Source organism: Pseudophryne corroboree, chromosome 11 (assembly GCF_028390025.1).
Source record: "Pseudophryne corroboree isolate aPseCor3 chromosome 11, aPseCor3.hap2, whole genome shotgun sequence".
Taxonomy (NCBI): domain Eukaryota; kingdom Metazoa; phylum Chordata; class Amphibia; order Anura; family Myobatrachidae; genus Pseudophryne; species Pseudophryne corroboree.
In genome coordinates this window covers 141,894,336-141,919,440 of record NC_086454.1, presented here as the reverse complement: position 1 = coordinate 141,919,440, position 25,105 = coordinate 141,894,336, and positions in this window count along the sequence as shown.

The following is a 25,105-nucleotide window of genomic DNA, read 5'->3' as shown; positions in this document are numbered from 1 at the left end:
CCGGCTGCTGCAGCACCTCTTTCTGCCTTGGCTGCTGCAGACCTCTCTATGCCCCAGCTGTTTCAGCACCCCTCTCTGCCCCGGCTGCTCAGCATCTCTCTCTACACTGATGCTGCAGCATCTCACTATGCCCCAGCTGCTGCTGCTGCAGCACCTTTATCTGCATTATCTATGTATTTGTTGCATGTCTGGGGAAGCACTATCTCTGTTTTATACTTTATGGGGGGGGGGGGGGGGGGTGGAACTTGCCCAGGGGAAACTTTTACCCTGAGCTCTACGAGGTCTAGAACCGGCCCTCTGACCAATATAGAATTTTTAAATATTTTTTACTTTCAAATATAACATGCCACCACATGTTGGGCAGGCCCCCAATTCAGTACAGGGGAGGGGGCGCTGTAACATACCCTTGCTCCGGGCACCATGGCACCTAGCTACACCTCTGCGTGCACATGGTTTTGCCCATCTGCTAACACATTTTCTGCTACAATCAGGTCTGAATTAGGCCCATAATCTGGCTCTGGAGTTTGGTATCTGACACAGTGATCAATTTCTCTTATAAGAAACTTGTTATATATGGACGGTACGTATTAAGTGCAATAAAGGTAAAAGAGGGTCAGACTTAGATACATCAGTCACCGCCGGTGATAAAGAGGCTAAATAATGTCGGAGGAGGATCACCGTGACGCACTGAGAGGGAGGAGAGCCGGGACGGGCTGAGAGCCGGGACCTGGAACCGGGGGTTGACGGCTGCACATGTGGGAGAGTGGTGCCAGTGAGGGGCGGGGGAGCACGAGCGTGTACCTGTACTATACTGTGCCTGAGCAGGAGAGGGGGGCCGGTGCTGAGAGGAGCAAAGCGTGCAGCAAGAGTAGGAGCTGCCGCTGCTGCTCTTTGTGGAAGTTGTGGAAGAGGCTACGTTTTGTGTGAGGAGCTGAGATATTGTGTGAGTGGCAGAGTTTTTGTGTGAGAAGCTGAAATATTGTGTGAGTGTGTAAGGGGGCTGCATCTTTTTGGGCATGTAAGGGGCTGAGTTATTGTGTGAGGGTTGAGATATTGTTTGTGTGAGGGGCAGCATTTTGGTTATTGTGTGAGTGGCTGCGATTTTGCATGTGAGTTAGGTACTGCGTTTTTTGGGAGGGTTTTTTTTGTGGAGTGTGTGTACTAGGGACTGCCCGGTGACTCTGCAGCGGCCGGGGCTGGAGATTGCTGCTGCCTCTATCAGAGGAGCGTGACGGAGGGGTCCATAGACTGGTGCCGTTGCTGCTGCTACTACTTGAGGAGCTTGCTGCAGAGAGCCAGGGACTACTGCTGCAATAAAGAAAAAGATCAGGGGGCACACAAGGATCGATAAGTATAAGCTCAACTACATTACTGTATAAGTGACTGTTTTTTTCTCTTCTGTCCTTCTGTATCTCCCCTTGTCCTTGACTGTATTGTTTTATCAATTACTGTCCTGTTATTGAATATTGTTTTTCTTCACAGCTAGGCTATAGTATTGTATTGCATAGATTGTGACCTTCACTGTATTTTATTTATACTTTATTTATACTTTTTGTTCCTTATTTATTTATTGGCCTTTATTGTCCCTTATATATTGTCCTCATATATATTTGTCCCCTATTTTTTTATTTCTAAAGGTAACAGGGAGTTAACACTAATTAAAAAATAAGAATTTACTTACCGATAATTCTATTTCTCGTAGTCCGTAGTGGATGCTGGGGACTCCGTCAGGACCATGGGGAATAGCGGCTCCGCAGGAGACAGGGCACAAAAGTAAAAGCTTTAGGATCAGGTGGTGTGCACTGGCTCCTCCCCCTATGACCCTCCTCCAAGCCTCAGTTAGGATACTGTGCCCGGACGAGCGTACACAATAAGGAAGGATTTTTGAATCCCGGGTAAGACTCATACCAGCCACACCAATCACACTGTACAACCTGTGATCTGAACCCAGTTAACAGCATGATAACAGCGGACCCTCTGAAAAGATGGCTCACAACAATAATAACCCGATTTTTGTAACAATAACTATGTACAAGTATTGCAGACAATCCGCACTTGGGATGGGCGCCCAGCATCCACTACGGACTACGAGAAATAGAATTATCGGTAAGTAAATTCTTATTTTCTCTGACGTCCTAAGTGGATGCTGGGGACTCCGTCAGAACCATGGGGATTATACCAAAGCTCCCAAACGGGCGGGAGAGTGCGGATGACTCTGCAGCACCGAATGAGAGAACTCCAGGTCCTCCTCAGTCAGGGTGTGCCCCTGACCAAGTAGCAGCTCGGCAAAGTTGTAAAGCCGAGACCCCTCGGGCAGCCGCCCAAGATGAGCCCACCTTCCTTGTGGAATGGGCATTTACATATTTTGGCTGTGGCAGGCCTGCCACAGAATGTGCAAGCTGAATTGTACTACACATCCAACTAGCAATCGTCTGCTTAGAAGCAAGAGCACCCAGTTTGTTGGGTGCATACAGGATAACAGCAAGTCAGTTTTCCTGACTCCAGCCGTCCTGGAAACCTATATTTTCAGGGCCCTGACAACATCTAGCAACTTGGAGTCCTCCAAGTCCCTAGTAGCCGCAGGTACCACAATAAGCTGGTTCAGGTGAAACACTGACACCACCTTAGGGAGAAACTGGGGACGAGTCCGCAGCTCTGCCCTGTCCGAATGGACAAACAGATATGGGCTTTTGTGAGACAAAACCGCCAATTCTGACACTCGCCTGGCCGAGGCCAGGGCCAACAGCATGGTCACTTTCCATGTGAGATACTTCAAATCCACAGATTTGAACGGTTTAAACCAATGTGATTTGAGGAATCCCAGAACTACGTTGAGATCCCACAGTGCCACTGGAGGCACAAAAGGGGGTTGTATATGCAGTACTCCCTTGACAAACTTCTGGACTTCAGGAACTGAAGCCAATTCTTTCTGGAAGAAAATCGACAGGGCCGAAATTTGAACCTTAATGGACCCCAATTTGAGGCCCATAGACACTCCTGTTTGCAGGAAATGCAGGAATCGACCGAGTTGAAATTTCTTCGTGGGGCCTTCCTGGCCTCACACCACGCAACATATTTTCGCCACATGTGGTGATAATGTTGTGCGGTCACCTCCTTCCTGGCTTTGACCAGGGTAGGAATGACCTCTTCCGGAATGCCTTTTTCCCTTAGGATCCGGCGTTCAACCGTCATGCCGTCAAACGCAGCCGCGGTAAGTCTTGGAACAGACATGGTACTTGCTGAAGCAAGTCCCTTCTTAGCGGCAGAGGCCATGAGTCCTCTGTGAGCATCTCTTGAAGTTCTGGGTACCAAGTCCTTCTTGGCCAATCCGGAGCCTCGAGTATAGTTCTTACTCCTCTACGTCTTATAATTCTCAATACCTTGGGTATGAGAAGCAGAGGAGGGAACACATACACCGACTGGTACACCCACGGTGTTACCAGAACGTCCACAGCTATTGCCTGAAGGTCTCTTGACCTGGCGCAATACCTGTCCAGTTTTTTGTTCAGGCGGGACGCCATCATGTCCACCTTTGGTCTTTCCCAACGGTTCACAATCATGTGGAAAACTTCCCGATGAAGTCCCCACTCTCCCGGGTGGAGGTCGTGCCTGCTGAGGAAGTCTGCTTCCCAGTTGTCCACTCCCGGAATGAACACTGCTGACAGTGCTATCACATGATTTTCCGCCCAGCGAAAAATCCTTGCAGTTTTTGCCATTGCCTTCCTGCTTCTTGTGCCGCCCTGTGTTTACGTGGGCGACTGCCGTGATGTTGTCCCACTGGATCAATACCGGCTGACCTTGAAGCAGAGGTCTTGCTAAGCTTAGAGCATTATAAATTGCCCTTAGCTCCAGTATATTTATGTGGAGAAAAGTCTCTAGACTTGATCACACTCCCTGGAAATTTTTTCCCTGTGTGACTGCTCCCCAGCCTCTCAGGCTGGCCTCCGTGGTCACCAGCATCCAATCCTGAATGCCGAATCTGCGGCCCTCTAGAAGATGAGCACTCTGTAACCACCACAGGAGAGACACCCTTGTCCTTGGAGATAGGGTTATCCGCTGATGCATCTGAAGATGCGATCCGGACCATTTGTCCAGCAGATCCCACTGAAAAGTTCTTGCGTGGAATCTACCGAATGGAATCGCTTCGTAATAAGCCACCATTTTTCCCAGGACTCTTGTGCAATGATGCACTGACACTTTTCCTGGTTTTAGGAGGTTCCTGACTAGCTCGGATAACTCCCTGGCTTTCTCCTCCGGGAGAAACACCTTTTTCTGGACTGTGTCCAGAATCATCCCTAGGAACAGCAGACGTGTCGTCGGAAACAACTGCGGTTTTGGAATATTTAGAATCCACCCGTGCTGTCGTAGAACTACTTGAGATAGTGCTACTCCGACCTCCAACTGTTCTCTGGACCTTGCTCTTATCAGGAGGTCGTCCATTTTCTTTGAAGAAGAATCATCATTTCGGCCATTACCTTGGTAAAGACCCGGGGTGCCGTGGACAATCCAAACGGCAGCGTCTGAAACTGATAGTGACAGTTCTGTACCACGAACCTGAGGTACCCTTGGTGAGAAGGGCAAATTGGGACATGGAGGTAAGCATCCCTGATGTCCCGGGACACCATATAGTCCCCTTCTTCCTGGTTCGCTATCACTGCTCTGAGTGACTCCATCTTGATTTGAACCTTTGTAAGTGTTCAAATATTTCAGATTTAGAATAGGTCTCACCGAGCCTTCTGGCTTAGTACCACAATATAGTGTGGAATAATACCCCTTTCCTTGTTGTAGGAGGGGTACTTTGATTATCACCTGCTGGGAATACAGCTTGTGAATTGTTTCCAATACTGCCTCCCTGTCGGAGGGAGACGTTGGTAAAGCAGACTTCAGGAACCTGCGAGGGGGAAACGTCTCGACTTTCCAATCTGTACCCCTGGGATACTACTTGTAGGATCTAGGGGTCCTGTACGGCCCCAGCGTCATGCTGAGAACATGGCAGAAGTGGTGGAGGGCTTCTGTTCCTGGGAATGGGCTGCCTGCTGCAGTCTTCTTCCCTTTCCTCTATCCCTGGGCAGATATGACTCTTATGGGGACGAAAGGACTGAGGCTGAAAAGCCGGTGTCTTTTTCTGCAGAGATGTGACTTAGGGTAAAAACGGTGGATTTTCCAGCAGTTGCCGTGGCCACCAGGTCCGATGGACCGACCCCAAATAACCCCTCCCCTTTATACGGCAATACATCTTTGTGCCGTTTGGAATCTGCATCACCTGACCACTGTCGTGTCCATAAACATCTTCTGGCAGATATGGACATCGCACTTACTCTTGATGCCAGAGTGCAAATATCCCTCTGTGCATCTCGCATATATAGAAATGCATCCTTTAAATGCTCTATAGTCAATAAAATACTGTCCCTATCAAGGGTATCAATATTTTTAGTCAGGGAAACCGACCAAGCCACCCCAGCTCTGCACATTCAGGCTGAGGCGATCGCTGGTCGCAGTATAACACCAGTATGTGTGTATATACTTCTTAGGATATTTTCCAGCCTCCTATCAGTTGGCTTCTTGAGGACGGCTCTATCTGGAGACGGTACCGCCACTTGTTTTGATAAGCGTGTGAGCGCCTTATCCACCCTAAGGGGTGTTTCCCAACGCGCCCTAACTTCTGGCGGGAAAGGGTATACCGCCAATAATTTTCTATCGGGGGAAACCCACGCATCATCACACACTTCATTTAATTTATCTGATTCAGGAAAAAACTACAGGTAGTTTTTTTCACACCCCACATAATACCCTTTTTTGTGGTACTTGTAGTATCAGAAATATGTAACACCTCCTTCATTGCCCTTAACCAGTAACGTGTGGCCCTAAAGGAAAATACGTTTGTTTCTTCACCGTCGACACTGAAATCAGTGTCCGTGTCTGTGTCTGTTGACCGACTGAGGTAAATGGGCGTTTTAAAGCCCCTGACGGTGTTTGAGACGCCTGTTTGCCGGCCGTCTCATGTCGTCAACCGACCTTGCAGCGTGTTGACATTATCACGTAATTCCCTAAGTAAGCCATCCATTCCGGTGTCGACTCCCTAGAGAGTGACACCACCATTACAGGCAATTGCTCCGCCTCCTCACCAACATCGTCCTCATACATGTCGACACACACGTACCGACACACAGCACACACACAGGGAATGCTCTGATAGAGGACAGGACCCCACTAGCCCTTTGGAGAGACAGAGGGAGAGTTTGCCAGCACACACCAAAAACGCTATAATTATACAGGGACAACCTTTATATAAGTGTTTTTCCCTTATAGCATTTTAATATATATAGTCATATCGCCAAATCAGTGCCCCCCCCTCTCTGTTTTAACCCTGTTTCTGTAGTGCAGTGCAGGGGAGAGCCTGGGAGCCTTCCCACCAGCATTTCTGTGAGGGAAAATGGCGCTGTGTGCTGAGGAGAATATGCCCCGCCCCCTTTTCGGCGGGCTTCTTCTCCCGTTTTTCTGAGACCTGGCAGGGGTTAAATACATCCATATAGCCCCCAGGGGCTATATGTGATGTATTTTTAGCCAGAATAAGGTACTATCATTGCTGCCCAGGGCGCCCCCCCCAGCGCCCTGCACCCTCAGTGACCGCTGCTATGAAGTGTGCTGACAACAATGGCGCACAGCTGCAGTGCTGTGCGCTACCTTATGAAGACTGAAAAGTCTTCTGCCGCCGGTTTCTGGACCTCTTCACTTTTCGGCATCTGCAAGGGGGTCGGCGGCGCGGCTCCGGGACGAACCCCAGGGTGAGACCTGTGTTCCGACTCCCTCTGGAGCTAATGGTGTCCAGTAGCCTAAGAAGCCAATCCATCCTGCACGCAGGTGAGTTCACTTCTTCTCCCCTAAGTCCCTCGTAGCAGTGAGCCTGTTGCCAGCAGGACTCACTGAAAATAAAAAACCTAACAAAACTTTTACTCTAAGCAGCTCTTTAGGAGAGCCACCTAGATTGCACCCTTCTCGGCCGGGCACAAAAATCTAACTGAGGCTTGGAGGAGGGTCATAGGGGGAGGAGCCAGTGCACACCACCTGATCCTAAAGCTTTTACTTTTGTGCCCTGTCTCCTGCGGAGCCGCTATTCCCCATGGTCCTGACGGAGTCCCCAGCATCCACTTAGGACGTCAGAGAAATGGGGGTGGCCGCGATGGAGAATCTCACTCAGGGCATGTCGTGCATGATGTATGCGCACCTGGCACAACAGTCCGAGTGTGGGTACATCTGTACGAGATGTGAGCGAATGGCTGCTCTAGAAGACACGGTAACTGATCTAGAGTGCACCGTTACGCGACTGAGGAGTATTCACAATCTCGAGCAAAGTTTAGATAGAACGGTGGAGGAGTTGCAGGGGCAATCACTGGTAGACGAGGATGATCAGGTAGACAGGTGGATCACGGTTAGAAGGAAGAAAAAGAGGGAGACGGGGAGACAGGACATCTCCTATCTCCCAAACCCCCCAAAATTTGCCCGATTGGACGAAGATTGTGAAGATGGCAGTGAGGAAATGACAGACCTGGAGGAGACTGTTTCCTCTAGCAACCAAAGGAGCGGTCCCCCTGGTTCAGATGGGAAAAAGTTAGTGAGATACCTAGTCAGATTGTGGTGGTAGGGGATTCTATTATCAGGAGGACAGACAGGGCAATCTGCTACCGGGACCGTGATCGCCGTACAGTCTGTTGTCTTCCGGGTGCTCGAGTACGGCACATCGTGGACCGGGTAGATAGATTGTTGGGAGGGGCTGGTAAAGACCCGGCGGTCTTGGTGCATGTCGGCACCAGTGACAAAGTTAGTGGTAGGTGGGATGTCCTTAAGAAAGACTATAGGGATTAGGTAAGAAACTTAAGGTAAGGAGATCTTGGGTAATATTCTCTGAAATATTACCAGTGCCACGCGCTAGCCCAGGGAGGCAGAGGGAGATTAGGGAGGTAAATGTGTGGCTTAGAGACTGGTGTAGGAAGGAAGGGTTTGTGTTCTTGGAACACTGGGTGGACTTCTCAGTCAGGCGCCATCTTTCTTGTCACGATGGATTGCACCTGAATGAGAATGGGGCTGCGGTGCTGGGGGGCAGGATGGTTAGAAGGTTGGAGAAGGTTTTAAACTAGGAGCCTGGGGGGAGAGTTTAGCTACAAGCTACGGATCAAACAGTGAGAACAATAAGGATGGGGGTAGAGATCAATTTAGGGGTGGAGCAGGGGGGAGCGAAAGATCAGCCTGCATGGGTATTAACACTGGAAATATTGACGTAGCTATTACCCAAGATATTCCCAATTTATCACCTAATTACGAATTTGGCTCAACAATAAGGTATATAGAAAATGATGTCCATAGCATAAGGGAAGATATTAACATCAGGAGGGCATTTGAAAGTCTTAATGGGTCAAATAGAGATAGTAGTGGGGAAGGCTGTATTAAGCATGATGGGGGTAGAAAGGGAGGGAGAAGAATAATAGTTGGTAAGAGTAAATCTAGAAGGGCACTTGTAAATAATGATAAGAAACCATTAAAACAAACGGGCAAAGGAGGTGCTAAGCTAAAATGTATGCTTGCGAACGCAAGAAGCCTATCAGTTAAAATGGGGGAATTAGAATGGCTTGTATCAGAATCTCAGTATATTATAGGTATTACAGAAACATGGTGGGATGACTCTCACGACTGGGTTGCGAATTTGAATGGATATTCTCTTTTCAGGAGGGATAGGGCTACCAAAAGGGGAGAAGGGGTATGTCTCTTTGTTAAACCATCCCTAAAACTAAACTTAATAGATGGTATTGACAAGGGGACTGGAGATAACGTGGAATCACTATGGGTTGAGATTACAAGTGGGGGCACAGAAGTAAAGAAACTAATAATTGGCACGTGCTACAAGCAACCAGATATTATCGTACATGACGAGGAACTACTCTTACTGCAAATTGAAAAAGCTGCGGGTATGGGGGACATCCTAGTGTTAGGGGATTTTAATTATCTCAATATAAATTGGAGTAACGATTCATGTGTAAAAACTAGGAGCAGAAGATTCTAAAATACATTAAATGATCAATACTTGTCTCAATTAGTCGAGGACCAAACTAGAGGTAAAACTGTTCTGGACCTAGTTATTGCCAATATAATGGAAATTATATCAAACACTAAAGTTGGGGAGACCTTGGGAAACAGTGACCACTATATGATCACATTCAATATCAGTTTCAAGAAGCATAGCTGTAAGGGGACAACCAAAACATTTAACTTTAGGAAAGCGAACTTCAATATGCTGAGACAGGCACTAAACGACATTGACTGGGAAGTTTTGTTTCATTGTAAAGACACATCGGAAATGTGGGTAGCTTTAAAAGGGTTGCTTGATAGCAATATTCACAAATTCATTCCCATGAACAGTAAACGAAGGAGTACTAAAAATAAGCCTATGTGGCTTAATAAAGAGGTCAAAAAAGCAATGGCTAAAAAGAAGCGGTCTTTACATTTTTTTAAATCTAACGAAGGGGAGGAGTCATTCCAGCATTATAAGGAATGCAATAAAAAAATGCAAAACAGTAATAAGGGCAGCTAAAATTGTAAACGAAAAGCAAATCGTTATAGAGAGTAAAACCAATCCTAAAAAGTTTTATAAATACATAAACAGTAAAAAGTTAAAAAAGGAGAACGTAGGCCCATTAAAAGATGAATTAGGAGCTTTGATAAACGATGATAAAATAAAAGCTGAAATACTGAACACTTTTTTTCCTCAGTATTCACCAGGGAGGATCAGATGGTGAGTGTAGTACATAACGATAGTGAAGGTATTGACTCTTGGCTTGATGCTTGTTTAAGTGAGGAAGTAGTCCTGGAGAGACAAGCATCCGAGGGTTATTATGGAGTTTAGGTCGCAACTAGCAAAACCACTGTACTTGATTTTCCATAGTACAATTACATCAGGCATGGTACCAAAGGATTGGCGCATAGCTGAGGTAGTGCCTTTATTTAAAAGGGGAACTAAAAATAATCCTGGTAACTATAGACTCACTAGTTTAACCTCTATAGTGGGTAAAATATTGGAAGGTATTTTGAGGGATAGCATAGAGGATTATCTGCAGGTTAATAAGATTATTAGCAAAAGTCAGCATGGGTTTGTAAGGGGCAGATCATGTCAAACTAACTTAATTAGCTTCTACGAGGAAGTGAGCGAGAATCTTGACCAGGGAAAATCAGTGGATGTGGTGTATTTAGATTTTGCAAAAGCCTTTGATGCAGTGCCTCACAGGAGACTGATCATCAAATTGAGGGAACTTGGCCTAGGATATTCTATTTGTACATGGATAGGTAATTGGCTGGATAACAGAGTAGAAGGAGTAATGGTCAACAGAATGTTCTCCAGCTGGGCACCAGTAGTCAGCGGTATACCACAAGGGTCCGTACTTGGCCCTCTACTATTCAATATATTTATCAATGTTCTAGGAATAGGCCCGGAAAGCACAGTGTCAATATTTGCAGATGATACTAAACTGTGCAAGGTAATTAAGCCAGAAAGTGATGTGGAGTCTCTACAGAATTACTTATTTAAACTTGAAACCTGGACGTCTAAACCAGGAATGAGGTTCAATATAGGAAAATGCAAAGTTATGCATTTTTGGACAAAAAACACACATGCATCCTATACTCTAAATGGGGAAAATATAGGGGTAACTATGGTGGAAAAAGATTTGGGCTTAATAACAGTACACACTGTCAAAATGCAGTAAAAAAGGCAAGTAAAGTGCTTGCGTGCATAAAACGGGGCATTGAGAGAAGGGACGAGGATGTAATCCTGCCACTGTGCAAATCATTGGTATGTCCACATCTTGAATATTGTGTTCAGTTTTGGGCACCATATTATAAAAAAGATATCGGGGAACTAGAAAGAGTTCAAAGGCGAGCCACCAAATTGATTATAGGGTTAGAGACACTGGAGTACGAGGAAAGGCTTACTAGGTTAAATATGTATACACTAGAAAAGAGGAGTATAAGAGGCGACATTATTAATATCTTCAAATATGTAAAGGGACATTACAAGGAGTTAGCAGGGGATTCGTTTATTAAAAGAACTCTATAGGGCACGTGGGCACTCGCTGAGGCTAGAGGAGAGAAAATTCCATACACAACGTAGGAAAGGGTTCTTCACGGTAAGGGCAATAAAGATTTGGAACTCTCTGCCAGAGAAGGTGATAACGGCAGACTCTGTAAATGCATTTAAGAATGGACTAGACAAATGTTTAACTGGAAAAAGTATCCAGGGTTATAGCTTTTAACATAGTGACATTAATATCTGGGAGTGGTAACAATCATAGTTGTCAATTGTTAATAAACCATTACTTCAGCAGGTGCATTATAATATGAACATCGTAACACAGAATACAGGTTGAACCCGATGGGCGTTTTGCCTCTTTTCGACCTCACTAACTATGTAACTATGTAATGTCTGATTTGTAAATAGGCATAAAAACAAGAACCATGTAAACCAAACCTCTCCTGCAAAGTTGTATAAGAGTACCCCATCACCCGGGTCAAAAAATCTGCGATCTGTTTGATAACTTTCAATTTTAAGTGTTAAAAATCTGCATAATCTAGGCCTGGTGTGAATAGCGGATTTCTACATAATGGTATCAAATGAGAATATAATGGGTTCCTGGATAACTTCCTGTTAACAGCCCACCATGATTGATATATGTCTCTAAAAAGTTAATTCCTATAGTATCCGGTATTTTAGACTTGTGCATATGTATTAAAGTACTCTGAGAAAATAGGTCAAAAAGTGCACAATCTAAGATATATAGAGTATATATGCTCCTTTCATACAGCCAATCAAGTATGTATCTGAAAAGTGTAAAATGTAAAAATTGCAAAATGTCAGGTAACCCAATGAACAGCAACATGTCATCCGCAAATAATGAAATGCGAAGATCAACCTCACCCACACGAATCCCATGGTATATCAGTGACTGTCTGATAGAGATAGCCAGAGGTTCCAGAGCCAGTGAGAACAAAAGAGGGGAAAGTGGACATCCCTGTCTGGTACCCCGTTTAATAGGAAAGGATGATGACATATATCCGTTACATAGAATTTGGGAACTGGGGTTCTTATATAAAATTTGTATATAATAAATAAATCAGGGACGGAATGCCAAATCTAGACATTGTGTCAAACAGATGATCCCAGTGCAACATGTCAAATGCTTTCTCAGCATCCAATGATAATATTGCCGCAAGTATCGCTGACACTGCGCACTGGGACACATCTATAGCCGTCAACACTGTACTAATATTCACCACTGAGGACTGACCCATTATAAATCCCGTCTGATCGTGATGAATGATTGAAGGCAAGACCAGCTTAAGCCGTTCCGCAAGTATTTTGGTGAGAAGTTTGTAGTTCAGGTTAAGCAGGGAAATAGGTCTGTAAGATCCAGGATCAGACAAGTCCCTCCCCGCTTTAGGTAAGACATTCAGCATGGCCCAGTTGAAGTAAAGAGGCATGTCCACAGTGGGTAGAATATCGTTAAATACTTGAGCGAGTACGGGGGCCAGCTTAGGGGCCAATAATTGATAATATTCTGAAGTGAGGCCATCTGGGCCAAGCGCTTTACCAGTCTTAAGGTTCACAATAGCTCTGGATACCTCAGCTTCTGTGATGGCAGCTATCAGAGAGGTGCCAAGGAACCCGTCATCTGAAAAACAGGTAATCCTTCCCAGAATTTCAACGCCTCAGAAGATGGGGACGGAGGAACTGAATACAGCATGGTATAAAATGATTGCATTATCTGAGAGATCTGTTCACTATTAGTCGTAAGTGATCCCTCTGGGGTGTTAAGAAGATGCAGAAGCATCGGGCATCGCTGACCGCGTAAAAGATTTGAGAGTAATTTGCCCGACTTGTTTCCAAAGTGATGGAATCTAGCATCTTTTTTAAATGAGTACCTCGACTCCATTTTTGTAAACAAGCCATCAAACACCAGTTTAGCCGTAAAGTACTTCTCTCTATTAGCATTGGTCGGGACTGATTTATAGGTCTGGAACGTCTCCGTTAACAGCCGTTGAGCTTGAAGGTAATCTGACTACAGAGTTCTATAAATCTGAGAAGTGTGGGATATAATTTCACCCCGGAGTACTGCTTTAGAGGCCTGCCAGAATAACTGCGATGATGCAGATAAGGTATTCGCATTATTAATACAATAGGATTCCCAAGCCGCGTCAATTTTATTCCTGAAATCAAGAGACAGTGCCATGGAGGAGGGGAACCTCCAGGAATGGAAGGTACTTCTGTCAGTGTATGTTTTTAGTTCCATCCAAATAACTGCATGATCTGATAATGTTATGGGTTCAATCCCCACCGTCAGTATGTTGGGAATCAATTCAACAGAAAGTAGTAAATAATCTATCCTAGAGAGTGTCCCATGAGCAGCTGAAAGGCAAGTATTTTCTCTCTAAATAGGATTCAAATTTCTCCGAATGTCTAGCAGATTCAGAACCTGTGCAAACCAAGGAATTCCTTTTTTAGGCAGCCTAGCCGTACTACTTCGAGGTGCCTGCCTATCTAACATCAGGGAGGAAACAATAGTTAAATCGCCTCCTAGACTAATTAGTATATCGGTAAGGGGAATAAGAATTCGTATTAAGTTTTAAGTATTAAGTGTTGCAAAAAAGAATGCACGTTAGTGTTAGGTGCATATACATTACAGAGCAGATAACATTTACTGTCTAATAACACATTACATATCACGTATCTGCCTTCAGGGACTACTATTGTGGATTTTACCTCAATAGGTACATGTTGTTTAATCAAAATTGCCACTCCCCTGGCTTTGGACATATAAGGTGAAGAAGCAAGCACTTTCCATTTTAAGGTGTTAAGTTTAAGCATTTCGGAATCCACTAAATGAGTTTCCTGCAGGTAGATGATATCTACCTTCAATTTGTTTAGGTACAGTAAAATCTTTTTCCTCTTTTGTCGTGAGTTTACCCCACCAATATTCCGCGATCCTGGCTTAATGGTAGACATCTACTCAGTAAACATAAGGTATGGTAGGTATGGTCATCTAGCGAGAAAAAAACATAAATATACAACAAAAAGGTTGGACACTGATATATAAACAGCGAGAAGGGGGGGGGAGAAAAGGTGAGGAGAAAGTGAAAGAAAGGATACAGGTGTAATTATCTGTATAAACCAGAGATACCAAGCAGGGATCAATCTGTGCCATCCAACTAGCAGTATGGCATTCTGACCCTGTTTGCGAGATAAAACACATAGCAAACATATCAATAAAAGATAAAGGCAACTTCCAGAGTATAACATAATAAGTGAGAAATCCGAGAAAAGGGAGGAATAGGTCCTCGCCAATCCCGCCGGATATTAACAAGAATTGATGACCTGCAAAAACAGATAATTAAAGGTTAACAATCCTCTGCACTAGGTGAGTTATATATCCACCAAATAGGAACAGGAATATGAAGTAAAGTACAGACATATCAGCGTGTAACTGTAACAAATAATATAGAAATAACCATCCTGAGTACTCAAGACATAGAAAACAGCAACACAGTCAAGAGTATACGGATAAAATGACAGTATCAGATATCCCCATCATCATCATCATCAGGGCGAGTATCAGATTCTTCTTCCTCTTTTAGAAAGGCTTCCGTATCTGCTACAAAGAGGAAATCAGTAAAGGAGGTTCCTGAGTAAATATGCAGGCGTGCTGGATACAGTAAGGGAAATGTTTCTGTTACGCGGAACAAGTTGGGAGCATAAGGGTGAGACTGCCTTCCTCGCTTTAGAGAGTTCTACCGAGTAGTCCTGAAAAATGAGGATTTTATGAGATTCCCAGTAGATGATATGTATTTTACGTGAGGCTTTCCATAGTTCTCCCATATGCAGGAAATTGAGACATATAAACAGTACAACTCTGGGTCTGGCTCCATCATAACTTTTTTGAGCACCCACTCTGTGTGCCCGCTCTATGTCCATATCTCGGCAAGTGTCAGTAATATTAAGAATCTCAGGCAGAGTGACAGAGAGGAAAGTGTACAGGGCGGGGCCCTTGAGGTTTTCAGGGAGGCCAATCACACCTAAGTTCTTTCTACGTGATCTATTTTCAAGATCATCTAATTTGTTCCAAATCTGATGATGAGATTTATTTATTTATTTATTAACAGTTTCTTATATAGCGCAGCATATTCCGTTGCGCTTTACAATTAGAACAACAGTAATAGAACAAAACTGGGTAAAAACAGACAGACATAGAGGTAGGAAGGCCCTGCTCGCAAGCTTACAATCTTAGTTACATGTGCCATATCCTGCTTGAGCACAGATACATCATAAAACATTTCTACTGCTCTTGCTCAGTCTGCAGTACCCGATAAGTAAGCTGGGCCAACTGATTATTAATATCTGCTGTCTGAGCTTTTAACAAGGGATCCATGACTAAACGAATTGCCCCCACCATATCACTGTATGTGACAGATATAGTGGGTGTAAACAGTACCTGGTCATTAGAAAGTGAAGATGGAGCAGGGGCATCCGATGCTGTAGGCAGCTGAACCTCTGCTGTGATGTGCTGTGAAGTGGCGGAGGGGGGACGCTGCTGAAGCGCCCGCATCCAGCGCCAGTTTGAGCTCCAGGCAGCATTTCTCCTTCTTCCGCTTCTGCTCTTTTTTGGAGGGCATTGCGGGCGCTAAGTAGCGCTCCATGCAGCTCGCTGATCACTTGGTGGGGGGGTTAAGGTGCAGGTCAGGTGTAGGGGTTAAGGTGCAGGTCAGCGTGTGAAACAGAGATTCCCGGCGGGAGGCAGTGTAGCTTCTTCCTCACGCTGCTAGCACATCACAGCTGGAACCTTTTTTAATATCCTACATAATGCATCCAATGGTGGGAACTTTGCGGTCAGCGGTTGACCGAAAGTAACCTCACAGCTGACCGCCAAGTTCCCACCATTGGATACAATGGAGCGCATAGGCGCTACCTTGTATCTCTGCCGTGTGCTGCCTCACAGACACTACAGGAGCACACAGCCAATCTGGAGAGTTCCACGACGTGGCGCTCCCTGATTGGCTAAAGGGACCCTCTTTGACAGGAGTCAGGGGGGGTCCTGGCAGTCGAGGAAAGTGGTCCCATGTGTCAACATGGGACCCCTTTCAGTGCGTGGTTGGGTTTCGTTTTTTTTGTTTTGCCAAGTACGTGGATTATACAAAGAAAACAAGATACCCTGGATTATGTGAGTATAATTTTTTCACAGGTACCCCAAGGTTTCTACATGGAGAAGAGGACCGAGCCTCGTGTGAACATAGGTAAGTATGTATGTTTGGAGGTGTGCATGTATGTAATAAACTTATACTGTCACGGTGTGTGTGTGTCCTGTTTTTTTGGGGGTATTTTTTTAGTAGTAGTACTACAGGTACAAGCGGGCCCGGTTTTCCACTGCATGCTGGTACTTGTGGTTCTCCAAGTACCAGCTTGCGGGGGAGGCTTGCTGGGACTTGTAATACTGCTACTAAAAACAATATTCACATTTTTTTCTAAAGGCTATCAGCCCCCCATCCGCCGCCCTTGGATGGGGGGACAGCATCGGGCTTCACCCCTGGCCCTTGGGTGGCTGGAGGGGGGACCCCTTGATTTAAGGGGTTCCCACTCCTCCAGGGTACCCCGGCCAGGGGTGACTAGTTGGGTATGTAATGCCAGGGCCGCCGGGACCAGTATAAAAGTGTCCCCCGGCTGAGGCATTATGTACCTGGATAGTGGAGCCCGGTGCTGGTTTCAAAAATACGGGGGACCCCTACGATTTTTGTCCCCCGTATTTTTGGAACCAGGACCAGGCGCAGAGCCCGGTGCTGGTTTATGACATATGGGGGAACCCCTGTCATTTCCCCCCCCCATATTTTGTGAACCAGGACCGGCTCAAAGAGCCCGAGGCTGGTTTTGCTTAGTGGGGGGGGGGGGGGGGGGGGGGAGAGACCCCACGCAATTTTTTTTTTTTTGCTTTTTAACAATTTTTTTTTTTTTTACGAAAGGTGCACGGATCGCACAGATCCGGCCGAGATTCATTGTGTTAATGTCGGCAGTGTTTTACTATTCACTCCCGTAAAACACTGCCAAAAAATACGAATGGCATCAACATCGGAAAACACGAAAATGCTCCCAGCATGCACTACGGACTACGAGAAATAGAATTACCGGTGAGTAAATTCTTATTTTCTCTGACGTCCTAGTGGATGCTGGGAACTCCGTAAGGACCATGGGGATTATACCAAAGCTCCCAAACGGGCGGGAGAGTGCGGATGACTCTGCAGCACCGAATGAGCAAACTCAAGGTCCTCCTCAGCCAGGGTATCAAACTTGTAGAATTTTGCAAAAGTGTTTGAACCCGACCAAGTAGCAGCTCGGCAAAGTTGTAAAGCCGAGACCCCTCGGGCAGCCGCCCAAGAAGAGCCCACCTTCCTCGTGGAATGGGCTTTTACTGATTTAGGATGCGGCAGGCCAGCCGCAGAATGTGCAAGCTGAATCGTGCTACAGATCCAGCGAGCAATAGTCTGCTTTGAAGCAGGAGCACCCAGCTTGTTGGGTGCATGCAGGATAAATAGCGAGTCAGTCTTTCTGACTCCAGCCGTTCTGGAAACATAGATTTTCAGGGCCCGTACTACGTCCAGCAACTTGGAATCCTCCAAGTCCCGAGTAGCCGCAGGCACCACAATAGGTTGGTTCAAATGAAACGCTGATACCACCTTAGGAAGAAATTGAGGACGAGTCCTCAATTCTGCCCTGTCCATATAGAAAATCAGATATGGGCTTTTACACGACAAAGCCGCCAATTCTGACACCCACCTGGCCGAAGCCAAGGCCAACAGCATGACCACCTTCCACGTGAGATATTTTAACTCCACGGTCTTAAGTGGCTCAAACCAATGTGATTTTAGGAAATCCAACACAACGTTGAGATCCCAAGGTGCCACTGGGGGCACAAAAGGGGGCTGAATATGCAGCACTCCCTTAACAAACGTCTGAACTTCAGGCAGTGAAGCCAGTTCTTTTTGAAAGAAAATAGACAGAGCCGAAATCTGGACTTTTATGGATCCCAATTTTAGGCCCATAGTCACTCCTGACTGTAGGAAGTGCAGAAATCGACCCAGCTGAAATTCCTCTGTTGGGGCCTTCCTGGCCTCACACCAATCAACATATTTTCGCCATATGCGGTGATAATGTTGTGCTGTCACATCCTTCCTAGCCTTTATCAGCGTAGGAATTACTTCATCCGGAATGCCCTTTTCCATTAGGATCCGGCGTTCAACCGCCATGCCGTCAAACGTAGCCGCGGTAAGTCTTGGAACAGACAGGGCCCCTGCTGCAGCAGGTCCTGTCGGAGCGGCAGAGGCCATGGGTCCTCTGAGATCATTTCTTGAAGTTCCGGGTACCAAGTTCTTCTTGGCCAGTCCTGAACGATGAGTATAGTTCTTACTCCTCTCTTTCTTATTATCCTCAGTACCTTGGGTAATAGAGGAAGAGGAGGGAACACATAAACCGACTGGTACACCCACGGTGTCACTAGAGCATCCACAGCTATCGCCTGAGGGTCCCTTGACCTGGCACAATATCTTTTTAGCTTTTCGTTGAGGCGGGACGCCATCATGTCCACCTGTGGTCGTTCCCAACGGTTTACAATCAGCTTGAAGACTTCTGGATGAAGTCCCCACTCTCCCGGGTGGAGGTCGTGTCTGCTGAGGAAGTCTGCTTCCCAGTTGTCCACTCCCGGAATGAACACTGCTGACAGCGCTAGCACGTGATTCTCCGCCCATCGAAGAATCCTTGAGGCTTCTGCCATTGCCATCTTGCTTCTTGTGCCGCCCTGTCGGTTTACATAGGCGACCGCCGTGATGTTGTCTGACTGAATCAGCACCGGTTGGTTTTGAAGCAGGGATTCTGCTTGACTCAGGGCATTGTAAATGGCCCTTAGTTCCAGAATATTTATGTGTAGGGAAGTCTCCTGACTCGACCATTGTCCATGGAAATTTCTTCCCTGAGTGACTGCCCCCCAACCTCGGAGGCTTGCATCCGTGGTCACCAGGACCCAGTCCTGTATGCCGAATCTGCGGCCTTCGAGAAGATGCGCACTCTGCAGCCACCACAACAGAGACACCCTGGCCCTCGGGGACAGGGTGATCAACCGATGCATCTGAAGATGCGATCCGGACCACTTGTCCAATAGATCCCACTGGAAGATCCTTGCATGGAACCTGCTGAAGGGAATTGCTTCGTAAGAAGCTACCATCTTTCCCAGGATTCGCGTGCAGTGATGCACCGATACCTGTTTTGGTTTCAGGAGTTCCCTGACCAGGGATGATAATTCCTGGGCCTTCTCCTCCGGGAGAAACACCTTCTTCTGTTCTGTGTCCAGAATCATGCTCAGGAACAGCAGACGCGTCGCAGGAATCAGCTGTGACTTTGGGATATTCAGAATCCAGCCGTGCTGATGCAGCACTTCCTGAGATAGTGCTACGCTGACTAGCAACTGCTCTTTGGACCTCGCCTTTATCAGGAGATCGTCTAAGTACGGGATAATTATAACACCCTTCTTTCGGAGGAGTATCATCATTTCGGCCATTACCTTGGTAAATACCCTCGGTGCCGTGGACAGACCAAACGGCAATGTCTGGAATTGGTAATGACAGTCCTGTACCACAAACCTGAGGTACTCCTGGTGAGGTGGGTAAATGGGGACATGCAGGTATGCATCCTTGACATCCAATGACACCATAAAATCCCCCTCTTCCAGGCTTGCAATAACCGCCCTGAGCGATTCCATCTTGAACTTGAACTTCCTTATATAAGTGTTCAAGGATTTTAAATTTAGGATGGGTCTCACCGAACCGTCCGGTTTCGGTACCACAAACATTGTGGAATAGTAACCCCGCCCCTGTTGAAGGGGGGGTACCTTGATTATCACCTGCTGGAGGTACAGCTTGTGAATAGCTGCCAGTACTACCTCCCTTTCTTTGGGAGCAGCTGGCAAGGCTGATTTGAGGTAACGGCAAGGGGGAGTGGCCTCGAACTCCAGCTTGTATCCCTGAGATACCACTTGCAGAACCCAGAGATCCACCTGTGAGCGAACCCACTGGTCGCTGAAGTTCCGGAGACGCGCCCCCACCGCACCTGGCTCCGCCCGTGGAGCCCCAGCAGCATGCGGTGGACTTAGAGGAAGCGGGGGAGGATTTTTGTTCCTGGGAACTGGCTGCCTGGTGTAGCTTTTTCCCCCTTCCCTTGCCTCTGGGCAGAAAGGAAGCGCCTCTGACCCGCTTGCCTTTTTGGGGCCGAAAGGACTGTACCTGATAATACGGTGCTTTCTTAGGCTGTGAGGAAACCTGAGGTAAACATGTCGACTTCCCAGCTGTTGCTGTGGATACGAGGTCCGAGAGACCATCCCCAAACAATTCCTCACCCTTATAAGGCAAAACCTCCATGTGCCTTTTAGAATCAGCATCACCTGTCCACTGCCGAGTCCATAATACTCTCCTGGCAGAAATGGACATTGCATTAATTCTAGATGCCAGCCGGCAAATATCCCTCTGTGCATCCCTCATATATAAGACGACGTCTTTAATATGCTCTATGGTTAGCAAAATAGTATCCCTGTCGAGGGTATCAATATTATCTGACAGGGTATCGGACCAAGCTGCTGCAGCACTACACATCCATGCTGAAGCAATTGCAGGTCTCAGTATAGTACCTGAGTGTGTATGTACAGACTTCAGGATAGCTTCCTGCTTTCTATCAGCAGGCTCCTTTAAGGCGGCCGTATCCTGAGACGGCAGTGCCACCTTTTTTGACAAGCGTGTGAGCGCCTTATCCACCCTAGGGGATGTTTCCCAACGTAACCTGTCCTCTGGCGGGAAAGGGTACGCCATCAGTAACCTTTTTGAAATCACTAGTTTCTTATCGGGGGAAGCCCACGCTTCTTCACACACTTCATTCAACTCATCCGATGGGGGAAAAACCACTGGTTGCTTTTTCTCCCCAAACATAATACCCTTTTTTGTGGTAACCGGGTTAATGTCAGAAATGTGCAACACATTTTTCATTGCCGTAATCATACAATGGATGGCCCTTGTGGATTGTACATTTGTCTCATCCTCGTCTACACTGGAGTCAGACTCCGTGTCGACATCTGTGTCTGCCATCTGAGGTAGCGGGCGTTTTTGAGCCCCTGATGGCCTATGAGACGCCTGGGCAGGCACGGGCTGAGAAGCCAGCTGTCCCACTGCTGTTACGTCATCTAACCTTTTATGTAAGGAGTTGACACTGTCGGTTAATACCTTCCACATATCCACCCACTCTGGTGTCGGCCCCGCAGGGGGTGACATCACACTTATCGGTACCTGCTCCGCCTCCACATAAGCTTCCTCATCAAACATGTCGACACAGCCGTACCGACACACCGCACACACACAGGGAATGCTCTGACTGAGGACAGGACCCCACCAAGTCCTTTGGGGAGACAGAGAGAGAGTATGCCAGCACACACCACAGCGCTATATAATGCAGGGATGTACACTATACAGAGTGATTTTTCCCCTATAGCAGCTTATATACACAGTTTTGCGCCTAAATTTATGTGCCCCCCCCCCTCTCTTTTTTACCCTAGATGTCTGGAACTGCAGGGGAGAGCCTGGGGAGCGTCCTTCCAGCGGAGCTGTGAAGAGAAAATGGCGCTGGTGTGCTGAGGAAGATAGCCCCGCCCTTCATCGGCGGGCTTCTCCCGCGTTTTTTAAATGTATAATGGCGGGGGTTAATGCACATATACAGTTTATTAGACTGTATTATGTGCTTTTTGCCATGTAAGGTAATCTAATTGCTGCCCAGGGCGCCCCCCAGCGCCCTGCACCCATCAGTGACCGGAGTGTGTGGTGTGCTAAGGGAGCAATGGCGCACAGCTGCAGTGCTGTGCGCTACCTTAATGAAGACCGGAGTCTTCAGCCGCCGATTTTCAACTTCTCTTCGTTCTTCTGGCTCTGCAAGGGGGACGGCGGCGCGGCTCCGGGACCGGACGACCGAGGCTGGGCCTGTGTTCGATCCCTCTGGAGCTAATGGTGTCCAGTAGCCTTAGAAGCCCAAGCTAGCTGCAAGCAGGTAGGTTCGCTTCTCTCCCCTCAGTCCCATGAAGCAGTGAGTCTGTTGCCAGCAGATCTCACTGAAAATAAAAAACCTAACAAATACTTTCTTTTCTAGGAAGCTCAGGAGAGCCCCTAGTGTGCATCCAGCTCTGGCCGGGCACAGATACTAACTGAGGTCTGGAGGAGGGGCATAGAGGGAGGAGCCAGTGCACACCAGATATAGTACCTAATCTTTCTTTTGAGAGTGCCCAGTCTCCTGCGGAGCCCGTCTATACCCCATGGTCCTTACGGAGTACCCAGCATCCACTAGGACGTCAGAGAAATATGAATTTTAGTAAATATACCCCCTTGAGTCCTAAAGTTAAAACTAATGGGAAAACTAGTGATAGGTTGGCATGGGTCAACACATACACCACCACATCGGTACGCACAACTAGGAAGGCCAAACAACTGTGGCCTATTATACAAAGTGATATAGCTTTACCTAGTCTGGCCTATACCAGACTAATGCAGAGTTACAGGAGGGGGTAGGAATTTGGGTGATCGTGTAATAAAATTGAATGTTATAGAAATAACCAAAAAAACTGAATCTCATTTCCTTAGACAGAAAACAGGTTGTTTTAGATGTCTGGGGTGTGCTACGTGTAACACACTAATGACAGCCATGGAATTCACCCATCCTCTCACTGGAAGAAAATTGCCTATCAAACATCGGATGACATGCACCACCACACATGTGGTTTATGTACTCTGGTGTTCTTGTGGTCTTGCTTATGTGGGCAAGACCATCCGACAATTTTGAGAGAGAATGGCGCTACATCGTAGCGCCATCAAAAAGGCATATGAAAAGGGACATAGTGAGCAACCATTTGCACGCCACTGCCTTATGGCCAAACACGGCGTGGCTAGTATTAGAGCTATCCTCATAGACCATGTTCCACCTTCATTCAGAGGAGGCAATAGAGACAGGACCCTTTTACAAAGGGAGATGAGGTGGATCCATACCCTTGGGACACTGTCACCTAAAGGACTTAACGAAAATCTGGGGTTGCAATATTTCTTGTAGCCTATCAACCATAGTTATGTCTCCTGTACATTTGTTTCACATAGATTTAGACAATGATACTATTAAGTATTGAGTATGTTATGGAGCGCTCATTAGTTTCCCTATAACCATTCCTCCGCTTGTTTAAGTAATGTAATATATCATTGCTTCTTTAATACTTGTTACAATTTTATATGTTTTGTATTTGTGTTTACACATTTGCTATCCATGGCGGGACTGGGCAAAGTAGCGTTGAGGTCGCCATGGTACTGGTCAGGTGAATACCGTTATTGCACTAATGTTTTGTTCATGATGGGGGTATATATGGATGTATTGTATGCCTGTGTTTCACTTTTCTGGCCCTCAGGACGGGGGAGAGTCCCCGAAACATGTAGGCTTTATGACAATAAATCACCTGATTTAAGCATTTAAACAAGCCTGCCGAGTGCCGCCGTTTTGCTTGGAGATATATATATATATATATATATATATAATGTTATACATTGTTTATTAATAAACTGCTATTTGTTTATATTACTTTAGAAACCTGATTCTGTGTATCTTTACGCTGTCACTTTCACTGATAAATGTATGTTAGCCCACTGTTTACTCTCCAACAGATTCCTCCCAGGGGTGGACCTGTATTTATCACAGAGAGTGTGACAGCTATGGGGGGTTGATGGTGTGTATTTGCTGCCCAATGCACAGCCTACACAATCAGTTGAGTTGTGGGGGTCTTTGTTGTCAATCCTCCAGATTTGCTATGGCGCAAGATACATTGCGTGTTATACCCATAAAATGGCTCAATTTATTATGTGTAGATGACAGCTCCACTCTCCTCTTACTATTTAACCTCTTCGGTGCAGATGACAGGTGCGGCTTGTCCTCCGCATATCCTGTAAACTGCAGAGGACAAGTCTCAAAAATAAAATCAATAAATTACCTTCTCCTGCAGTAGTTGATGCAGATTGAGAAGTACTGACTGTTGTCACTTTTATTAAACACACACACACACACACACACACACACACACACACACACACACACACACACACACACACACACACACACACACACAAACCTGAACAGAAGTTTATGCCTGATAAACAGTGTGAACCCCTACACATCCCTCATGTGCCTTTCCTTTTCTTATTTAAACCATTTTCTACTCCATACTCCCTTCGACGGCACCAAATCCATCAGTTTTCTGCCACCGTGATACTTATTTCAGTGTCATCTGCTGGTGCAGCTATGTTTACTGTCTGTACCCTGTACTTGTACTATATTGCCTTGAACTGTGATTCTTGTTTTGCTTTTTTGTTTATGTACTCTAACTGGGCGCTGTGGATACCTTGTGATGCTATTGTGATACCCAGGCAGCGCCAGGTCCATCAGTGGTTTAAATCATTGGATGCCAGGCCATCTCATCACAAACAGCAAGCAGTTTATTTAAAGTTCAGACAGGGTTATCACGACAATCACATGTAATTTCTTGTTTTCCTCTCTCTAGCACAATATTCATATGGGTTACATCAGGTTAGCATTTCCTTTAATTCACTTCAATGGCAATAACCGCATAAACAATGATGGGACAGCATTACATTATATTCCCGTGCAGTCTCTGGGAATCAGTAGTGCGGCGGCCGCAAACTGAGATTCTTTTTGGTGCGTTCTCCCCCTATTCGCTGGGGGCACTCTGCAATCTATCTAAATGGGATCTCTCATGGACTCGTCACTGGGGGCCTTCCGCCACATGTGGTTTCCTACCACTCACCCAGATAGTCTTCTCCTGAAAACTCACACCTCCCATCCTGCTTCTAGGGTACCTCTCAAGGTGGGGATCCCCCTTGGATCCTGGTTCCTTGCACTGTACTCTGCATACTGTGGCTCTCACACTGCACTCTCCATCTCTCACTGAAGCTG